This window comes from Lissotriton helveticus, chromosome 11 (genome assembly GCF_964261635.1).
Source record: "Lissotriton helveticus chromosome 11, aLisHel1.1, whole genome shotgun sequence".
NCBI classification, from domain to species: Eukaryota; Metazoa; Chordata; class Amphibia; order Caudata; family Salamandridae; genus Lissotriton; species Lissotriton helveticus.
The window spans coordinates 869,855,025-869,877,503 of record NC_136072.1 but is presented as its reverse complement, the minus strand read 5'-3'; positions in this window follow the sequence as shown (position 1 = coordinate 869,877,503).

Sequence of the window (22,479 nt, the reverse complement as noted above, 5' to 3'; positions counted from 1 at the left end):
AGCCATTTTGTGCTCGGTAGACCGAGTAACAAGAAACAGAAAAACAAATGTGTAGAACGCAAAAAGGGGGCAGGGTAGAAACAGCTTGACCTCCTAGGCCTGCTCTGGTGGTCCCACAAGGACCCCCAAGACCCCAATTTTTTTTTTTAAACCCGGTCTGCTTTTTTTCAAATTACCCCCCAGGGGGACCAAATCCCGGGGGCATAGTGAAAAAGAAGTGTGGGGAGGGCCCCAATGCCCCCCACACTGCCTCAGGGATCACCACCCCCGGGGCAAAACAACACAGCTCCCTGGCGCATACTGTAGGTTCCAGTTGCGGCTAGTTGGCCCCCATGGACCCACAGTATGCAAGGGGAATTGGTTCCCCCTCTGCAAACACGCCTGGGGACTGCGTTGCAGAGAGGTGTAAAAAGGAGGGTGGCCTCATTACACCTCTCTGCAATGCAGCCCCCTGGCACATACTGGAGATTCCTGGTGGGCTAGGTGGCCCCCAGGGACTCCCAGTATGCAAGGGGAATTAGTTCCCCCTCTACAAACGCTCCCGGGGGCTGCGTTGCGGAGAGGTGTAAAAAGGGGCGTGGCATCATTGCATGTCTCTGCAAAACAGCCTCCTTGTGCATACTGGAGGTTCCCGGTGGGCTAGTTGGCCCCCAGGGAACCCCAGTATACAAGGGGACTTAATCCCCCAACTTAGAACACTCTACAGGGCGTGTTAGCACAGTGGTGGAGGTAGGGGGCAAGGCTTGAGGTGATGTGAGTGCAAACATGCCCTGAGGCGCGTTTTAAGATGGGGAATTAATTCCTGTTCAATCCAGAGGCCCCCTAGGGGGTAACTAGTCCAACAGGTATCTCCTGTAAGCGCCACGGAGCTGTGTTTCAGAGTGTTGTAAAAATGGGGTGTGCCCTTTGAACGACTCTCTGCAACACAGCTGCCTGGCGCATACTGGAGGAACCTGGTCGGCTAGTTGGCTCACAGGGGACCTCAGGAATTAATTCCCCAAACTAGCTCACTACTATTCCTGAAAAGTAAATTTAACTGTATTTACCAGTAACTTATTTTCTTCCATAGGATATTATTGCCTGTTTTATAAATTATATATAAATTAAAAAATATTAAATAAAAAAATATTAAAATTTCAATATTTTTAAAAACATTTTTTTTCAATTTACATTATAAATGTGTAATGTAATTTAAAAAAATAAAATATCTAAAAATCAGTATAAAAAATATAACAATTTACACATTTAAAAATTATCATTTACAAAACCTTTGAAATTCACTGAAAAAAATCATAGGTTTCAGCCACGTTATAGTTAAAAATTAGTATTTAAAAAACCTTAGAAATTCACTGAAAATACCATAGGTTTCACACACGTTATAGTTAGGAATTAGCATTTAAAAAACCTTAGAAATTCACTGAAAAAAACATAGGTTTCACACATGTTATAGTTAGCTGGACTTTTCACTCATACAAAACCATTGAAATTCCCCCGTTATGGTTAATTCAGCTAACTATAACTTGCGAGCCCGCAATGCACTGCTGATGACGTCACATATTACATCACTCATGACATGGTCAGTGACATCACTCATGACATCACTGATGACATCTGAAAAGACATCACTCATGACATCACTGATGACATCATCCTTGTGAAAGAGTGGCAGACCTCCTCTCAGCGTACTATAACCCTTGATACACACATTCAAAAATAGAAACTAAAATTTAAAAAAAAAGGGAGATACCAATTCCAGTTAGAACAACCTATTCAGTAATTCCAAAATCTACATACACATCCAGTCATTCACTAACAGTTCTATATAGCCACTCATACATGTACTCACTCATCATATGTACTCATACACCTATACATCGGTCTACAGTGCGGACAGCAGAGTTCACAACATCAATTCAGCTTTGAATCTATACTACGGACAGCATGAAATTTAGCCTTGGTTTATTTAAGGTAGAGATAATTGTACTTTATGTCCTCAGACAAAAAGAATTTCTTGATGTTTGTGATGACTACTGCCTTCGATCTACATTGTGAGGGCTCACAATTCAGGTGGAATGGCGATTGAACATGATGCATTCCAGTAGGCAAGAGACATTGTACCAGTGCTGCAACCCGCCCGAACCACGAATCATCGCAGAGTGCTCACATGCTGAGTTCTTCAGGTACCACTAACTCACTGCACCACAAGCCATCTCCCCGTGGCCTTATTAAGGCAGAATTCACTAAGCAAAAAACATTGCTACTAGTGGGGCCTGCCCGGACCACGCATCATCACAGGTTACGTACACGCTCAGTGCCAAAGCTACTACTAACTCAGTGCACCATAATTCATCGACACCTGACCGTATTGAGTCAGATGTCTTATTTTGAAAAAAAACATATCGTAGTTTTTGGAGATCTACTGCAACTTACTCCCGTAAAAGGACAACCAGTATTTATAAGAAAACTTGATTTTAAAGAGTTTGCAACCAGTGCGTCCTGCTCGGACCACGCATCATCGCAGGCTCCACAGAACCTTGTTGCTTCAGGTGCCACTAACTCTTTGCACCACTTATCATCGTTGGCTGCAGACACACTAAATTACCAATACTGTGCAACTCTACTCAAAGCCACGTGGCCGATGGCTCTTGCTAACCACTGCCTCCTGCCTACAATGCGGTCAACAGAGTTCACAATTAATTAGACTGTTGATTCATTATTTGCAGAGTACGATACCAAACTAAGTATCACATTTATCAAACCCTATACAATATCCCTTTAGTATGCTTTCTTTAAGAACTTCTTTTATATCACTTATAGATGTAGTTGAATAATAAAATTCACGCTGCAAGTGCAAAGGCACACTTAATGACAGTCTACCCTGCGGACAGCATAGGTCACAATTTGAACCTCACTTTTTCTTCATTGGAAAACTGAATTTCTTTTTTGGCGACAAAAATGGCTAAACCCCTGGAAGAATCATCCGATTCTGATAATTTTGTTGCTGAAGAACTGATAACCACTGATGGTCCTTTTTTTCCCCTCAAAGTACATGCAGTCCAGTATGCAACAGTCAATGCTTTGAGTGCATCCCGTTCAGACCACACATCATCGGAGAGTGAGCACACGCTAAACACCACACGTACCACTAACTCAGTACACCATAAATATTCGCCACAAGGCTTTATTAGGGCAATATTCAGTAGTCAAAAAACATTACCCCCAGTGCGCCCTGCCCGGACCATGCATCATCACAGGTTACATACACGCTCAGTCCCAAAGGTACTACTAACTCAGTGCACCATAATTCATCGCCACATGGCCATATTCATGCAGAACTGACTCTTCATTCATTATTTATACAGTGCAGTACCAAACTAAGTATAACGTCTATCAAACCCTGTACAATATCCCTTTAGTAGCCTTCCTTCGAAATCTTCTTCTATATCAGTCCTAGGTTTAGTTGAAAAACAAAACAAAATTCACGCTGTAAGTGCAAAGACACACTCAATGGTAGTCTACACTGTGGACACCACAGGTCACAACTTGAGCACACGCTGAGCACCAGACGTACCACTAACTCAGTGCACCATAAATAATCGCCACGTGTCCTTAATAAGGCAAAATTCAGTTCCCAAAAGACATTCTTACCAGTGCTTTCTGCCTGGACCACGCATCATCGCAGGTTCCACACAAACAACCCTATCTTATTGCACCACAACTCATGAACCCTTTACGATAGAATCTTCTTTCACATGTAGTGCTTCTACCTTTGTACAGCAGAAGTCATAAACAGTTTACGATTGAATATCTATGTATGATATCATGATTACTATTCTACTTGTTACCAACAGTAACATAATAAAATGCAGTCGAGCACACGTGCCTGTACGCACTTCAACTATCTATCTGTGTCTGTGCATTTAGTATGTTTGTAAAATGCTGCTACTGCACCCTACCACATTATATTGTGCTATAAATAGCGTATACAACCATCTTACCTCTGACATTAAGTGTGGGCTATTCCTCCTTTTTTTCTTTTTAGCATATTTATATAGCGAAACGGACAACCCAAAACTATATCAGCAATTTACATGAGCACCGTATTTACAGTACATTTTCAGGCACGTGTAGATCACGTCATTACTCTACAATAACAGGATGTGAACACAACTCGAGCCTCGAACATTGATTTCCAGCACCAAGTTCGACTGTATACCTGAATGACCACATACGTATATATATTATCTGTCCTTCATGTGCCAAAAACTGCAATTTAAACCTTTCACAGCCATGTATTACTACAACTACAACACTCCACTGAATGTACAACAAACATTCATATTCGCAGAAATATGTCATGTCCACCATCTTTTATGTGTGCAACTATGAATGAAGATAGGGTAAGTGATACCATGTACCTTCCATGTTAGCCATATTGTGGGACTTTATAGACATAATGACACATTTGCGTGTAAGACCCAGGTGACGGCAGCACTACAATACAGACACCCGAATCAGTTGATTTCTCATATAGCTCACGACGGAACAACGCCCATAGCTCCATAGTCATCGTTCACAGCCATGCGGAGCACTGGCACATGTCAGGCCAGCCCACTCCACTTACGCAACCAGGAAAACACAACAACCGTACGTACATGGCCCAGATTTCCATTGTAGTTATTTTCTTACTTCCAGGTCTAGTTGTCATAACAGACCACACACACTCCCTCATGGGTGGTATACACCCACATCCACACCCATCCAGCTCATGCGTCACTACACACATGACCCTACCAATAAAAAAGACGGGGCGCACATGCTCCCCGCCATTTTAGAGTTGCTCCCATCTCAAGCGCTATGATGGCCTATCCTAGTGATTCAGACGCCTCATGTAGGTCCGAACTACCGAACAATTGACCCGCCACCCCGTGCGTGGCCTCTTTGGTCACTGAGTTAGTGGTACTGTAAAGACTGACCGGGTGAGGAACCTGTTATGAAGATGGCTGCACAAGTATATCCTTAGCCATAGCGATATCAAGACTCTGCACCATATTTGAGACTTCTTGGTGGCAGAGGGGGACTGCATGATGTAGAAGATGCCCTGTCCACAATAAGGTGAACAGTGAGGACTGGGTGGGCAGCGGAGGGAGTACGTGGGGTGCAGCAGACTGGATAACCATTAAGTAAGTAAAGTTTATTTTGTTGATTAATTAAAACCATTACAAACAGCAGAGAGCAAATTCAGTTTACAACCTGATTTGAGAAAAACGATATAAACACCGAACCAGTGTGGAAAAGAGATTAGCCAACGCTCATATACATACTTAATTCAGCTGTAGTAGGATGAATTGACAATGAACAATTTAGCAGCAAAAGTGAAATAAAGTGCAACGAGTTGACAATGAACAATTTAGCAGCAAAAGTTAAATAAAGTGCAATGTGCGCTCTAGTTCCATATAAAATACTTTAGATGCTAATCGAAGAATCCTGATAAAACCATTTTAAACTTAGAATAAAATTAATATACTATCTTCCTAACTGATTTGATGTACTTTAAGGTAACAAATTAGAAAATCATATGCTAGCAGCAAATATTATCTATAAAATGAAGTGATACATTTATAACAATTAAATTTAAAAATTTCTATAACATTTCCTCGTGATCCCTAAAAGCATTTACTATTGTAGAGTCATTTACATTTTAGATAGCATTCATTACATGGATTTCATCGGTTGCAGTGTCTTCCTTACATAATTTTGTTTCCACTATAAGGATATACTTAACAAACTGATGAACTAATCTAGGTGTAATACCTCTTAGACATACAATGATTGCCGATCTGCACGTTCTTACTCCCATTTCCTTAAAAAGTGGTTTTAAAAACATCTTTCGTTCAACAAGCAATTTTGGGCACAAAGTTACAATATGCTGTAGAGTTTCTTCATTCTTACCACATAATCTACAGACATCAGAGGGCCAATTTTTTTCCCATTTTGGGATTCCATCTTTGGTTGGCTATCTCCCAAACCGTAGCAGCATAAATTTATTTTTGATATAAGGTTTTAAATAAAATTTCAAGTAAGGCTGGGGATACAGATTAATAAAAGAGTTTGCTATTGTCCAAAGATTTTTTTTCCCCTTAAATCGTCTTTATCCGTTATACAAGACAAAAGTGCTGCTGATTGATTGATTTTTTTTTTTTAAAACCATTTTACACCTTGTTTTATCCTCTAAGTTCGGGCAATCAAAGACATGCAAACATTTGTTTAAATAAGATCGCCAGCTTCCCGAATAGGCCCCTCTTTGAATCTCAAGCCAACAAAGGTTGGCCAACTAGCCTTCCTCCGATCTGGATAATAACAATAAAGATTTTAAAAATGTAGATTGTCTAACGAGACACTGTTTCTTCAATCCAAATTCCAGTCTGACATTCGCTCGACTGATGTTTTTTGGGATTCTAAAGACCGATTTATATGATCTTATTTCAATATCACCTAAAAGTTTCGCATCTTTGCCCCGAAAAATAACAGAACCATAGTCCAATGAAGGAATTAACTTCACTTTTATGGCCTTCATCAAATGGTCATGATTTGGGCATAGTAACTTATCCCTCAATTTTCTAAAGGCAAATGTAAGAGATGAGCCTTTAGCTTCTAGGTTGTTAAAATGTTTCCTGAAAGATAAATTGTGATCAAATGTAATACCCAAATATTTATAAGTTTTTACACAGTCAACAACCATACCGTTAATATTCCATTCTTTAACACCTAGTTTACCTTTTCCCATGGTCATTATTTTTGTTTTTTCAATATTTATTTTTAGACCATTCCTTGCAACATAGACGTTAAAAGAGTCTTTTAATCTTTTAAGGCCAATAACTGTCAGACTTAATAAAATAGTGTCATCAGCGTATTGTAAATATTTAATCTCTTGGCCCATCACAAAAGGGGAATGAGCATTAATATCTTTAAAATGGGCAGGGAGATCAGACATAAAAAGATTAGAAAGGCAAGGGGCCAAAACACAACCTTGTTTCAAGCCGATGTTTGTTTCCAGGCGTCGGGTTATATGACTACCGTCGCCGACTTTAATCTGGACCCAAGTATCCGAATATAGCAGTTTAATCATTTTTAAAAGTGCATCGAATATTCCCCAATCATCTCATTTTGAGCATAATATGTCACGGGGCACAGAGTCGAAGGCTGCTTTTAAATCAATAAAACATATATACAGATTGTGTTTCCTAATTTTAGCTCTTTCGCCTAATAGTGTTAATAAAACTAAATTTGAGTAGGTTGATTCTCCCTTTCTGAAGCCAGTTTGTAAATTTGGTATCAGTTTTTCTTTTGAGGCCCATAATTCCAATTCCTCTAACAGGCAGGTTGCGAATATTTTAGCATCAACATCAGTTAGGGCAATTAATCTATAATTTGCTGGATTATCTTGAGGGCCGCTTTTGTAAATTGGTTGAACGATACTACCCTGCCAAGAGTCTGGAATTTTACTGGTTCTAAGTACATCATTAAACAGCAGGGTAAGAACCTCTGGCCAATCCTTCAAGGTAGCTTTAAATATGGCATTTGGCATTCCGTTAGGCCCAGGCACACCATTTGATCGAATCCTATGTACCACTTTTTTTACTTTATCAACTGTCCATGGCTCAATAACAGAGATATTTGTCGGGAGTTGCCCAGATATTTCGGTTATCTCTGGACATTTATTACGCATAAGAATAGTTTTGTCTTGACAAACTGAGGGCCTAATTGAGCCATTTTAGAGTTATTTAGAAAAGATACCCAAGTTGATTCATCAATATTTGTTTTTATTTTTATTTTATGTGCTGTCTTTATTGATACTTGTCTTGTGTTGCTGTTAGATTTCTAGTACTTTGACAGACCGACATCAACTGTGCGCCGATGACAAAAAACAAACATAATTACACAGTTGACAAATGGTTGTTAGCTTTTAAATAGTAGGGTCACCACAGTTCTTAGTTGTTCTTTCGTTTCAGTTTTATCATACAGCATGCAAGGGTACTTTAGATCTTACTGGATCAGTGCAAAACTCGGATATGAGGTGGCAGTGATTTCCAAATACGGGTCCTAGTAGTCAGAGTGATTGGAATCTGAACAATGCACAGACAGTGTGAGTGTGTAATAAGTAGTTACATGTTTTTAATACATTACCCCTATGTCCCTCCCATGCTTGAATTCACTACAGTTTTGGTTTTCACGGCCTCCACCTGACACCATTAATTCCAAGTTTTCCCCTCCAATGAAAGGCCCTTCGCTGGCACCTCCTCTTTTTTTCCCATCTTCTCTGCGGATACCTGATTGTGTCCATGGTGGTGCAGCCTTGTGGGCTACTGTTGCTTTCATTATCGATGGCTGTGAGTTACTGTGGGGAGTGGAGCTTTGCTCATGGAGGCTTAGGGAGTTACTCTGAGTTGGTCGGCGTTGGTGCTTCCCACATCAGAGCAGCCAGGGACACTGTGTTGACGTCTGGCAGTTGCGTCTGTACTTCCATTTTGGAGTCCACGAGTCACGCTGTTTGGGACATGCTGTGCGGAGAGCAGGGCTCTCATGCAGAAGGACCTTAAAAGGGTGATTGGTCCTCTTCGGCATACATTTATTGTTTTTTTAAAATAATTTTATTATAATCTTTTCACAACATTTTTACCCCCCAAATTATTACAGTCAGCCTTACAGCACAGAATACTTGATTTACATATCCCAATATAATACAGAAAAAATACTAATACATTCTTGCAACAGAACCCTGTAGAAAAGATAAGAAAAAAAGGAAAAAATGAAAAAAGAAAAAAAAGCAAAAGGATTGGCCCTTCATTTCACCCCTTTCCACATACAACTGTTTACCCAACTCCTACCCTATTTTGCCCGGTTTTCCATCTCGTAATAGGTTGCCACATCTCCCCTCCCTGTTTTTTTGCCCTTCTGCCCTTCCTATCATATATTGCTTTCTCCAAGTTATATGAGTCTAATAATCTTGCTATCCAAGTTTGGAATGTTGGAGGTGTCTTATCTAACCATGCCCGTGGAAAACTAATTCGAAATACAGCTGCCACCATAAACATAAACTCTGTGGGGCCGTCTTCATCCTCAGTCTTCACCCCCAACAATATCAATTCATCACTTAGCTTAGTCTTAATATCCAGAGAATTCTCCAAAAAGTCTTCAATGGCCCTTTTCAAAGTGTACAGTTGTGGACATTGTGCAAACATGTGTACTATATCAGCTTCAGTTGAATTGCATCTAGGGCAGGTTATACCTTCCACCCCACCCCACTGCGCTATTCTTGCCGGTGTGTGGTAGAGGCAAAATAGTGTTTTGTAATGCTGTGACTGCAGCGTCGCCGAGCACAGCACTGATCTTCCTAAGTCTAGGGACTTCTGAAATCCATCCGGGGTGGTACCCACTTTTTCTACCCATTTTTTTGAAAATTTCTCTCTATCATCCAATTTGAAAACATAAAGTTCTGCATGCAGCTGACGTATCGTACACTGTTTACTTTGTTCTATATAGTCCAATAACCTGCAATGTTTGAATCCTAACAGTCCTCCCTTTTTATCCCTCAGATAGCTCCTCACCTGTAGATACTTAAAAAAAGTGTTAGTGGGTGTTTCAAATCTTTTTTGTAGTTCTTCAAATTGTATTATTCCCCCTTCTATATCCAAGAAGTCTCCTATTTTCCTAATGCCCCTATCATTCCATATTCTCATGGTTCCATCCCTAAAGATATCCCCCGGGAGTGTTACATTAGAAGATAGTCTAGTGTATCTGCTAAATCTGCCAACTCCCAGTTTTTTCCCTACCCCTTTCCAAATCATATATGCAGCTTTTAGGGTTTTAAACCTAATATGCTTAAAAGTCTATAATCTATTGTGTTCAGAAGCCCATCAACCGCGCCCTCCCCCAGTGCAATTCTATACACATTTGTAAAGCCAGACCCTCCGCCTATTAATCCCTGGAAGTATTGCAAAGCTGCAGCCCAATAATACAGTTTGAAATCCGGTGCACCCCACCCCCCTTTTTCACGTGTAAGTGTCATATACCTGTAAGCCCTTCTAGTTTTCCCTTGTGCCCACACTAGCCTATTAAGAATTACTTCTAACTTAGTAAACCAAATTTGTTAAAAAAAAAGAGGTATAGCCCTGAACAAGTAAAGAAATTTCGTTAAAGTAACCATTTTAATTAAATTTATGCATCCCATTAACGTCAGATGTAGGTTGTGTATTCTTTATGTGTTGTTTTTTACCTTAACTAATAATGGTTCCATATTTATCTTTACTAATTCCTCCAAGTCTGCTGACACCCTTACCCCTAGATACACTGCCTCCTTCACCACTCTGGGATCTGAATAGGATGTGTATTTATTCACAATAATCTGGGTTTTCTCCTTATTTATCGAATATCCTGACAAGCCCCAAAATCTGCTGCCTCCTGCTCTATTTCTCTTAAGGCCCTCCCTGGTTCCGTAGTTATCAATGCCACGTCGTCTGCGTAGGCGAATACTTTATATTCTGCATCCTGTAGCACAGCCGGCAAGATATTATTGTTACCAATTAGCCTCCTAAGTAGCGGATCTAAATATAAGGCAAATAGTAGGGGTGATGCCGGACAGCCCTGCCTGGTTCTACGTCTTATTCGCACCATTTTAGTGAAAGTCCTATTTATTTTCACCCTTGCCGTTGGCTGCACGTACAATACCTGAATGGCGCTAATATATCCTTTGCCTATGTCAAACCACTCCATGACATTTCACAGAAACTGCCAGGAGACCCTGTCAAACGCCTTTTCAGCATCAAGGAATATGGCTGCGACAGGGTCTCCTGCTACCTCAGCAGCATCCATTATAGTAATAAGCTGTCTAGTATGCTGAGTAGTCCCCTTCCCTGGGATAAAGCCGTGCTGTGACTTACTAACTAGCCCCCCAATAACTCTACTCAGTCTTTGTGCTAATGCTTTGACATACATTTTAGCATCCGCATTTAGGAGAGTAATAGGTCTGTATGACCCTGAATCTAATGAGGGTTTGTCTTTTTTCAAGATCACAATAATATTTGCATTGCCCCAGGACTGTGGCGCTAGTTTATGTAGCTGTGCCTGTCTAAAAGTCTCCAACATATCCTTCCCAAGCCTATCCCAGAATGTTTTATAAAACTCAGCTGGTATTTGGTCTGGCCCTGTGGCCTTGCCCCCTGGTAAATTAATAACTGCCATTTTAAGCTCCTGTAATGATAGAGGTAGATCTAATTTGTCTCTTTCCTCGCTATCCAATCTCTCATGTGTTACCCCTGTCAGATAGTGCCTACTCCCTGCTCCTATGTCCTCCTCATTCTGGTCGTACAGTTTCTCATAGAATTCCCTGAATACCTCCTGAATCTCTTCTATTTTATTAACAATTTCCCCTGCGCTATTTCTAATTTCTTTAATTTCACCTGCTGCCAGGTTTTGTCTAATTCTGATAGCCAGTAGGTGTCCTACACTTTCGCTATGCTCATAATACTTTTCCTTCTTAGCAAGGTAATTCCCTGCTGCCTTCTCCGCCAACGCTTCTCCTGTCTCTGCTTTCTTAACTTCAATCTCCAGTAAAAAGGCCCTCTATTTCTATTGCACTTTGTCTCGTCAATGCCCTATTTAGTTGCTCTTCTAGTCTGCCCATTTCTTTTATCCACCTATCCAACCTTGTTCTCTCCATCTTGCTCCTCTTTAAAGTATAGCTCAGGGTTTCCCCCCTTATCCCGGCCTTCAATGTGTCCCAAATCGTATTAGCTGGAGCAGATCCTCTATTAATGTCCCAAAACTGTGTAATCCATTCGTTCATCCTGTTGATATAACCTTCTTCTTTCAACAGTCTTCTCTCGAATATCCAGGTATACGGATTAGGCCTCCCTCTATCCGCCCTCGGCATGGTTAGTACCAGTATATTATGATCCATAATCATTCTAGGCAGCCGTTCTATCTGGGTCCCATTTAATTTATCTTTGGACACTAAGATATAATCTATCCTAGTAACCGTTCTGTGTGGTGCTGAGTAAAAAGTACTCCCTGACCCAAGTGGATTGTACTTAGTCCATACATCTGACAAAGCGTTATTCTGCATCAAATTATTTACTGCATTACATATTTTCTTTTTCCGCCCATCATATCTCCCCCTCCTAATTTTCCCAACCCGTGCAGCCCATTAATATTAAAATCACCACAGACAATTACCGGCTCAGTCCAAAGTGCAAGTTCCGGATCTAGCCGTTCGAACATTACAGGATTATCATCATTTGGTCCGTATACAGATACAATTGTTAAATTGCCAGCGGTAGTTTCCACTTCAACGATTGCCCATCTCCCCTCTGGATCCTCCTTTTTTCCTCTGAGTTTAATAACCCCTTTCCTTGCTAGTATAGCCACCCCCTTTGTTCTTGTGTCCTGATGTGTATTAGCCAGTAGCTCATATCCCATCTGTTCCAGTCTAAATTTTTCTTTACCCGTAATGTGCGTCTCCTGTAAACAAATCACGTCTAATCCTAGTAATCTAAACATAGATGCCGCATTCTGCCTTTTCCCTCCATCATTTAGACCACATATATTCACTGTCGCAACCCTTAGCGCCATATTTCATTATAAGTTTTTTCCATGCTCTTTGCCCCCTTATTCCGTTCTGTTGCATATTTTATCTCATTCCAATTTGTCCTTTTGTGCTGTTTTTCTGACTTTATAAGACCCTTTCCCACCCCCCTCCCCCACCCCCTTCCTCCCGCTACTACCCCTCCCCCCCCTTGTACAGGCAATTAGGTCAATCCTGACCTATGTGTTGACTGCTTGCATTGTAGTGTCGCCCTCCCTCTCCCTCCCAGTTATTCAAAATACATAGTCCATAGTCCATGAACCATATTCAGTTCCGCGAGGTGGTTTCTTATTCTACCGCATTATTGATCTTCCTCACTTCCCCCTGCATTGTTCTATTAGCTCTTCAAGATACTCCCCTGCTTTTACCTCAGAGAAAAACATCCTTGTGCGGCCGCCATTGATAACCTTAAGTTTCGCCGGGAACATCAAGTATGCTTCTGCTCCTTGTTGCTGAAAAGGGGCTATTAATTGTCTTAGACGCCAGCGCCTCTCGACAGTGACATGACAAAAGTCAGGCCTCGCAAAAAATGTAACCCCCTCGACTGTTTTTTTGGAATCCGGCCTGGCTTTTTCCATCACCTCCTGCCTTGCCAAAAAGTTGCCGAAGAACACAAGCATCGCCCTAGGCAGAGTGTCCTGATTCCCTCCTTGTCTTTTTTTACTTGTCAGTGGAAACCTATGGGCCCTTTGGACCTCGTTTTCCCATTGCCACCTAGCCTCAGGGAAGGCACTCTTTAATAGCCTAATCACGTATCCCCTTGCGTCCTGCCATTCCACCCCTTCCTCCAGGCCCAAAAGCCTGACGGTTTTCAAAGTCCTCCACTTTCCATTGCAGGTCTTCCACTATCTTTGTCTGTTCCATCTTAAGTTTCTGCCAATCTGTTGCCTCGTCCTCCAATCTTCCCGTCCTTTCTTCTACCAGATCCACTCTCCCCTCCACTTCCTCATACTTCTTGTTCATCTTCCTTATGGAGGCTTGTATTTTTTTAGTATCATGCCTAGCTCTTCGGCTTTCTGCCCTGGCCTCTCCCTGTATTTGCTTTAGCATGTTAACTAATAGGTCTAGGGTAGCGTGATTCCCTAACCCATCCTCCTCTCTTGCAAAGTCCTTCCCCTGTGTCCCTTGCATGCCCTCATGAAAAGAGCCTGCTGTGGCGGAATAATCCCACAGAAGCTTTTTATTTGTTTTTGCATATGAATTACATTTTGTAGCTGACTTTTTCTTCTTCTGAGCGTTTATTAAACCAGACTCAGTGCTTTCTTCCTCCTTCTCCGACGACAATTCCGTTGTCCCTGACTCTTCTCCCACACTGGATGAGCTTGACCCCTCATTAACTGAGAAAAATGTATCCCCTTCGCGTTCTTTTTGTGAGTCTAGACTCACCAGACTTCCCCAATTTGCATCCGATTTCATCTTCGAGTTATTACTAATCTCAACCTCTATGTGCAGCAAAGCGTCCATCATTAAAGCATTATTCATACCTTCCACCTCCTTTATCGTTAGTCCTCCGTTTTCTTTTGTTTCTTGGGTTTTTCTCTCCCCCATGCAAGGTACTGTAGCAGAAGCCTCTGCAACCGCCTCCGCCGCTCGATCCGACATTCTGTTCTCCTCCGCACTGGGCATGCTCTCTCCTATGCGTCTCCCGGGTTGCTCGGCAACCCTCATGCTGCCCTCCACGAGGAGGTTCTGCTCTGCGCGGCTCCCATCTGAACAAACGCCATTGCTACCTGGCTGTCCACCGGCTTGCTCCACCGTCTGCTCCACGATCTCGACAAAGCTTTCGCCTCCACCGCCATCGGTGCATTTCACCTCTGCTGGCTGTTCCTCAGCGATGTCAGCGGAGCCCGCTCCTGTACCCTTACCGGGTCCGTCAGGCAGAGCCGCCATGGATCTCTTAGCAAATGTCTCCGACAAGGTAGGCTGTCTCAACGCTGCCTCCTTATCCTTGTCTTTGCTTGCTACGCCGGGATTTTTGGTGTTCTGTTTGCTTTCTTTAGTATCTCTGTCGGCTGCTGGGTTTATTATCTCTCCTTGCAGCGATATGCTCCGTGTTGCTCCAGCCTGTGCCTTCAGTTCTGCCTTCTTTTCTCTCTCGATCTTCCTTTGCTTCGCCTTCTGAGTTGTACTTAATGCAGGAGTGGTTTTCCTGCCAGGTATCGGGACTTTCGGTATAGCCCCCGGTCCGCTAGCCTCCTTTAAGCGCGACACCATTCTTCTCTTCTCCCTGCTGAAGTCTCCTATCCAGCGTTTAGTCTGCGCCGCTCTCCAAAGCCTCAGGACTGTCCAATGCACCAGCCACATAGCCACATAATTTCACCACATCGCTCCAACCTGGTGCAGGAGAGGGAGTGAAATGCGACTACTCCCGACAATGCACTAGCGGCCATCTTGCCGATTCATCAATATTTGTGCTTTTGCTTCTATTGTTTCCAATTTCTAAATTATTAATTAAACTCCAAAAGAGCCTAGGGTCTTTCGATTTGCAGGCGTGATGTAATTTGGACCAAATTGTTTCATAATAGGCTTGTTTGGACTTCCAAATTTCATTCCTGTAAATCTTTTTTAATTGTCTAATTTGTTGAGCGACCACAGCACAAATGGACCCATTCGCTTTCCTATATAGCAATCTTATGATTTTATTAAGTTTTCTTTTGAGATATTTTACGCGAGGGGAAAACCATCCTGGGTTCCTTTGAGTTAACATCTTACCACCTGTAGATTTTAAATTAGAACAATTTGACAAAAGTGCAGTACATAAACAAGGCCAAAGGTCTACCGGATTTTTGCCCTCAAGTATCGCATTTTGTAAATCAGCAATTAGGCCAGCTAGAAAGTCTAAGATATCCTTTTTAATTTTATCAATCCATATGAGCCTTTTTAAATTAAAAGCGGAAGATGCTGTTCTAATTGTTCTTGACTCGGGCAGATAATCGAACGCTAAAGCAAGGGTAATAACTTGTGGGTTGTGGTCACTCTCGATCCTTGGTACAACTTGATAACTTTGGACTGCCTTCACAAGATTTTCGGAAATTATGCTGTAATCAATTATCGAAGGACTAACACTTTTACTAAATGTAGGAGTATTATCAGCATCTTTGAGAATATTTAAGTTATATTTTCTGAACTCACAATTAGACCATTCTAATAGGGTGGATGATGGTACCATTCCTTTTTCATATGAGAGAAGATGCATATTAAAATCCCCAGTTATAATGATCATCGAGTCCAAATGGTCGTAATATAACAATTTCACCTTTTCCCATAATAGATCGAGTTTTGAGGACCTTAACTTTTTCATTGAACTCAAATACACATTTAGGAAGATAATTGATTGTTTGGCAATGAATTTAACACACAAGATCCATTTTACTTGGAGGTCTATCTCAAAGTGTTTAACATCAAGATTTAAGGAAACATATATGGAGAGACCTCCACTAGGGCGACCTATAGATGCCTCACGAGTTGCCACGTTCAGATATTCGTAATAACCAATAATAGGTTCACTACACATTTGCCAGGTCTCCTGCAATATTAAGATATCAAAGGAGTTAAAAAAAACTTGTTACACTCGGATCCTCAAGAAGTGTTTTAAGACTGTTTACGTTCCAAGAACAAAACTTTAGAGATTTAAATGTTTTTTCAGAGGAAGATCGGCTTCAGTCCATCTTTGCAGAGTTAGCCTTTGATAGTATTGAGGGAAGCCAACTCCAATCCTCAATCGGATTAGGTGTGGACCGTAATTTAAAACAAACTCGTGATCCCGACTGACAGCTCTTAATCTTAATACCCTGCATCATATTCACCTCAGTTGATGCACCTGAGGCACCTTTCAGTACTCTAACAGGTGAACCATAAGCTGTTTTTGTATACCCTTTGTTTGTATCGTATTGCTAGGTGATTTAACCGGAATCAACAAAGTTGGGTATTGAGTTTCGCAAATGGTCCTAACTTTAATGCCCCCTTTTTCAAATGTATCGGCATTGGCCAATATTTTACTGACAATATCCTCAATTCGCCAAGTAGTCACAGTTGTTTCAATATTGCGGTCGATCTTAAACTCCACAAGTTCCAGATCTTACGATGTTATGTCTATCAGATCTGGGCTTGCAGTGAATAACTTCAGGATATTGCCACGATTCAGAACATTATGAGTTCCTCTCATGATGTACTCAGGGCAGAAGACTACTTTCCTCTTATCCATTTGTCCTATTGAGGTTTCTGCTTCATCCTTATCTAAAGAAACAACCTGTGCCTTCCTCCCAACAACATGGTCCAATGCAGGCTCTACCTGTTGACGTGAGGCAGGCAACTCGATGGATTTTTGTGCTAGAGTGCAGGGGGGAGCAGCGTAGGGTTTTGTTCTTGAAACATGTGGATTTGTAAAATTTACAGTTTCCCCATTTGGGGTGGTTTGCACTCCAAGTTGTTCCACCGATTCACCACATGGATGATCAGACATGGGATCCCTTTTTTGAGCAGCCTCGCGACACGCATTAAAAAGGGCCTCACCCTGTGTTAAGTGGATATCATTTTGTACATCCCTTATTTTAGGTTCAGGTTTTATTACACGCTTAAAAATTGGAAATAGGGCTTTTTTTCCCGATTCTTTGATAGGGTTTACAGTAACTTCCACTCTTGATGAATCTTTGATATTTATATGATTTGTGGTTACCTCATCTATAATAAGTTTTGTTCCCAAAGTTATTTTATTATGGTTCTTCCTCAATCTTTTTCTTGCCCTTTTAGATAAGATCTTAGGATTATGTTTTACGCTCAGAACTTGAATAATTTCTGGTGGCTGTATATCTTGAGTTTTTTCGGAGATATCAATTAACGATTTATTTGTCTCTACGCCTTTACTCATCGTTTCTTCATGCAACAGTAGAGACTTGTTTATTTTATTATCGTTAACTGATTTGTGTCTGTCTTCATATGTAAAACCTATTTTGTCTGTGATATACCCCCCCCCGCCATCCATGAGGTCATTGGTAGTAGATTGTCTGCTTAAACAATTAGTACCCTCTTTGATACCTTGAACCTTTCTGACAGATAACAATTTTACCTCCTGTACCATAGAGCTAACAACTGCCGCTAGATCTGATGTTTTATCAATCAGTTGAGCACAGGTACAAGTTATTAATTGGCCTTCATTATCCTTTTGTACCTTAGTAATCAAATCAGATAAATGGTGCAACTTTTCATCTATTCCAACTACATGTGTTGCTAATGTACTTAAAATATCAACCTGCATATCTAATTTATCTGAATGAAAGTTTAGGGCATTAGTAATTGAATCCATGGTGTGCAGAAGATTGGCCCATAAGTCACATTCACAACCAGTTATATTTTCTCTTTGCTCTGATCTTGGTTGAAAATTCCCATCAAATTTTGTTAGCAATGAAAAATCCAGTGGATTCATCCGATAGTTTGAATCTGAGTTAATGGATTTTTTTCATTCAGATGTACAATGGACCTTTTCACCATTAAGTACGCCTGGAACCAGTAGTGATTTATTCAAGTAGTAACTATTCTCCAAGGTTACACTTGATTGGTCCAGTTTGAGAGGTCTTACATTGCCATCATTCTCAAGATGACCATTTGGGCTAGATACTAGGTCGATAGTTAGTAAAGCCATATCTTTGGCAATATGATCCAATACAAAAACCTCATCACTTGAATTCTGTTCTAGACCGGAGGAGATATTGATAACTGAACCTTGCTCCTTTTGGCCTCCAGCTATCCGGGTACCGAATGGGGCCAGGCCGCTACCGACCCCGATGGACTCCGTACAACATAATACAGAGTCATGCAAGTTGTGCGAGTGAATTTAGGCATTATGAGATAGTGCTTTTGACCCAATCTGACCCAAAGACTGATAGGAAAGTTTAAGCTCTGATGTTATCCCTGACTTTTTTTCATTTTCAACATGTTCTGCCTTTTCAGCCTTTGCTGCACTGTTCCCCTTTTTGCCCATACTAGGAATGATCTTGTTGTAGCTGACTACGACCTCCTTCAATTCATCTATTTCTAAGGAGGCCTCTGATAATACACATGGGTTAGCTCCCTTTTTACCCCATGGAACTGAGGATGAAGAAAACATTTCACAGGCGTCATCATATCCACAATTATTTTTGTTTTTTCTTTGATGATTTTGTGTCTGTTTTTGTTGATAATTAAGAAAAAGACTTTAAATGGATGGATGAATAGCATGAGTGACATGTGGCACGACCTTGTTGTCTTGACCTGAGGTAGTAGGAGCTAAAACCAGTTGGGCCTGGTCATTTGGATGTTCCTTTCTTAGGGCCGATGTTACTGCCTCTGCCAACTCAGTTTTATACTCGGTTGCGTCCTTAGAGCAAACTCCAGGACAGGCTTCATTTACATGTTCTTGACTCTGCTTGGGTTGAGTAGTAATGTCCTTATTCTCCTCCCGCTTTAGACTTTTTTTCTGTTTGGGTAGCGCCCCACGTTGGTGGCCAGATCTCATATCCACAGACTCTTAAGATGATTAAATTGGTTGGACTAGACCGGTGTCTTTCTTCAACCTCCACGCCTCTCTACACACTGCGCCTCAGAACTCCAACTATTGATGCACACCCGCGTTTCGAGCTCCACCAGAAACCCAACACAGCCCCCCCTGCTTGTCTGCTCGCTACGTAAGTGGCCAACATGCAATTGCCATTACTGGCAAAACCTCCAATATGAGGCAAGCAAGGCAAATGGCAATGGGCCGGGCACTGCGAACAGCAGCCGTCGGGGTATGACGGATAGGGGCCTGTGGGCACTAATCTGGATAGTCAAATCGGGTGAACCGGGTGATGTGGTGGACTTATGCGCGAGTTTATGTGGGTGGGAAGGGAGGATGAAATGCTGCGTGCTCGTGCTCTACTCCGCCCAGCTCCACATGGCAAGTCACTGGGCTCCTCTCTCCGGCTGAGCTCCCAGCCAATCTCGCCGCTTCCCCCAGTCTCAAATTACAGTTTCAAAAATTACAGTCTCAAAATTGCAGCTCAAGGAGGACTCGGGGCTTGGCGTGGCGTGGTGGCTTGCTGCTCACTACTTGCTTTTGGTGATTGGCGTTCTGCTCTCTGGTCTCTCCCTCACAGCTCGGCTTTCAGCGTTCTGAATTCTACATTCTGCAAGAGAGGAAGTGGGGCTCAGCTCTTTTGGCCTCCTTCTGGAAGCTTCAACGGACTCCTAACACAAGCCCCGTAAAAGCTGTAAAAGCTGTAAAGCTATCTTTTATGGTCACCTCCTTGCTGACATGAGCCTTCTACTAGCTCCGGCAGATGCAGCCTCGGCCACGTTGATAGCGCTAATCTCGGCTCCCGCCACGTTGCTGTATCCCTTGCAGCTTTGGGGCACAGCTCACGGCAGCTCACAGCAGTTTGCAAACCGGTGCGGCCCCCAATGCGGGAAATTTAGCGTATGAACGGCTGGAGCGGTGGAGCGATTGAGAAGTTTTTCAGCGATTTCTTCAGCGTCTCCGCTCCGCTCCCGCTCTGCTCCTCTGCCTCTGCTTCTCATTCCGGTCCCTCCGAAAAGCTGGACTGGAATCGCACTGGATACAAAAAGGCGACGCATCGATTTAGGCATATGCAGTCCTATAAACCGTATCTTATTGCATTTGTATTTTTTTCCCAATAGCAGGAAAGTTTTTATAATCAATCAAATGTCCTTGTGATGATCGAAACCACGTGCATCACTGCACACCGCTTGCTTTCACAACTGGATAAAAACATTACTACTATAGTCATTTTTCAAAAATCGAAGCCTATTAAACAAGTTGGAACTGTACAAATAGTTGTTTTTTAAATGCTGGAGGGAAGGTGTGTGAAAGGGCGATGTAATTCTACTCCACATTAAGATAGTAACAATTACCAATCATAACATCTTTCTTTTACTATCTTTTAGATGTAGAACATCAGGGTGCATTATGTATCGGCGCGTGGTGAAAGACACACCGGTGACAGAACAGTGAGCTGCTAATATTCTTTTCAGTCACTCTCTCATCTCCTCTGATAAAGAAATGACGCACAATGTTAAGTGCCTTTTTATCTTACAGGTTGTGTTTCACAAATTGGCGTCCCCCAACACCTCCAAAGCCCAACGTTCTGCGATGATGCGTGGCCATCGTAACAATGTCTGAGAAGGCTGCTTCGACACATGGTGCACCCTCTTTGAATCACACCAATGACACGCGGTGAGCAAAGAAACTTGTTTCCAGAACAACAACAAGTCACCTGTGGGCGGAGAGAGTTGGTTGTGTGCAGCAGTTTGACTGGTTAGGAATGTACAATTACCTCCGGGCAGTGAAAATAGATAGGTTGCAACAATCTGAGGGGCAGATTCACAAGCCCCTTTCGCCACTTTTGCGTCACTTTTAACATGGAAGAAGTGACGTAAAAGTGGCGCAAGGAGCTTGTAAACAGTCTGGGTACGCGGAAATGAGGACTCACCTATATGCAGTGAGAGGTGCATGGGGTATCGTATTGTGGGAGAAAAACAGCGCACAGACACCTCCTTGCAGTGGGAGTTGATGAAATACAGTATCCTGAGTGTACTAACACATAAACCAGGAATATACTTGTGCAGTTGTATGTACTCTGCTATTACTACCTTTATACTATCTTTCAGATCACTAAACTAGAGGGTGCACTATGAACCCGCACATGCTTGGACACACAACGGAGGCAAAAAGTTGAGCTACGAAGATTTTCTCCAGTATTAACTGCTCCATCTATAACTTTCTCTCTCTCAAAGTTTTAATGTCGCTTTTTCACTCTTTCTCTCTCACTCTCTCTCACATTGTTTCTCTTTCTCTTTTAAAGTTATGGACGCTGCTGTCCACTCTGCCGATAAAACAAATCAATGCTAAATACATTCTTCAGTGTACAAAGCTGAGTTGAAGTTGTGAAGTCTGTTCGCTACAGTGTTTACACAAGGTAAGCAGAGCGGCCTAGATACACAATGCCTCCGATTAAATGCGTTCCAAATAAAGAACATTGTCCTGCATAATGACGTGATCTCTCACCTAATTCTGTCTCATCTCTGAAATATTTTAAAGACCTGTTGGTCCATACTGTAAATCTGACGTAGTAGGCACTTCCGTACAAACACTTCTTGAACGCTGGCCTATAAGAGAGGTGGAATGTTTCAGGCACACTACAGACGTGCAAATTAACTAATATTGCCAAGTGTTATCTTAGTTTGTGACCGTTGAACTCATTCAGTCACATCGATCTAATTTTAAACACTTATTTTCATTTTTGTTTTGCAGGTTACCTAAACTCCTTGCGTTGGAGTTCATCGAACATGTTTATTATATTGTTATGTTAAAGTTATGTTTCTAGTTATTTATTATATTGTTATTTTAAAGTTACATTTCTAGTTATTTATTGTTGTTTTAATAAAAGTTAATAAAAAAAGTATATACGTCTTATTTTTCTGACAACATTTTACTATTATTTAGTGTGATAATCATATGCTTACAAAACATTAAACAATTAAAATAGAAATTATGTTTATAACTAGAAGTTAGCTAGAAGTATGATACTGAGGCTAACTCTTTACCAGCTCTTTACCAGAGTCTGTATCTTAGATTAACGGTACCTATGGAAAATTTTAAAAGCTCCAGCACAGTAACTGTTTCCGATAAGCAACATTGCTTGGTGACCTTGTAACCTGTGTGCTCACTTAACTGTTCTATGAACTGTTACTATGGTAACAGGCAGTAAGCAATTTGGGGGTAGGGTTGAAAGGTACTAGCTGTACAGAAACCGTTATATTTACCCAGGATCCTCTACATGACCGAAAGGAAAGCAAACTAAGAC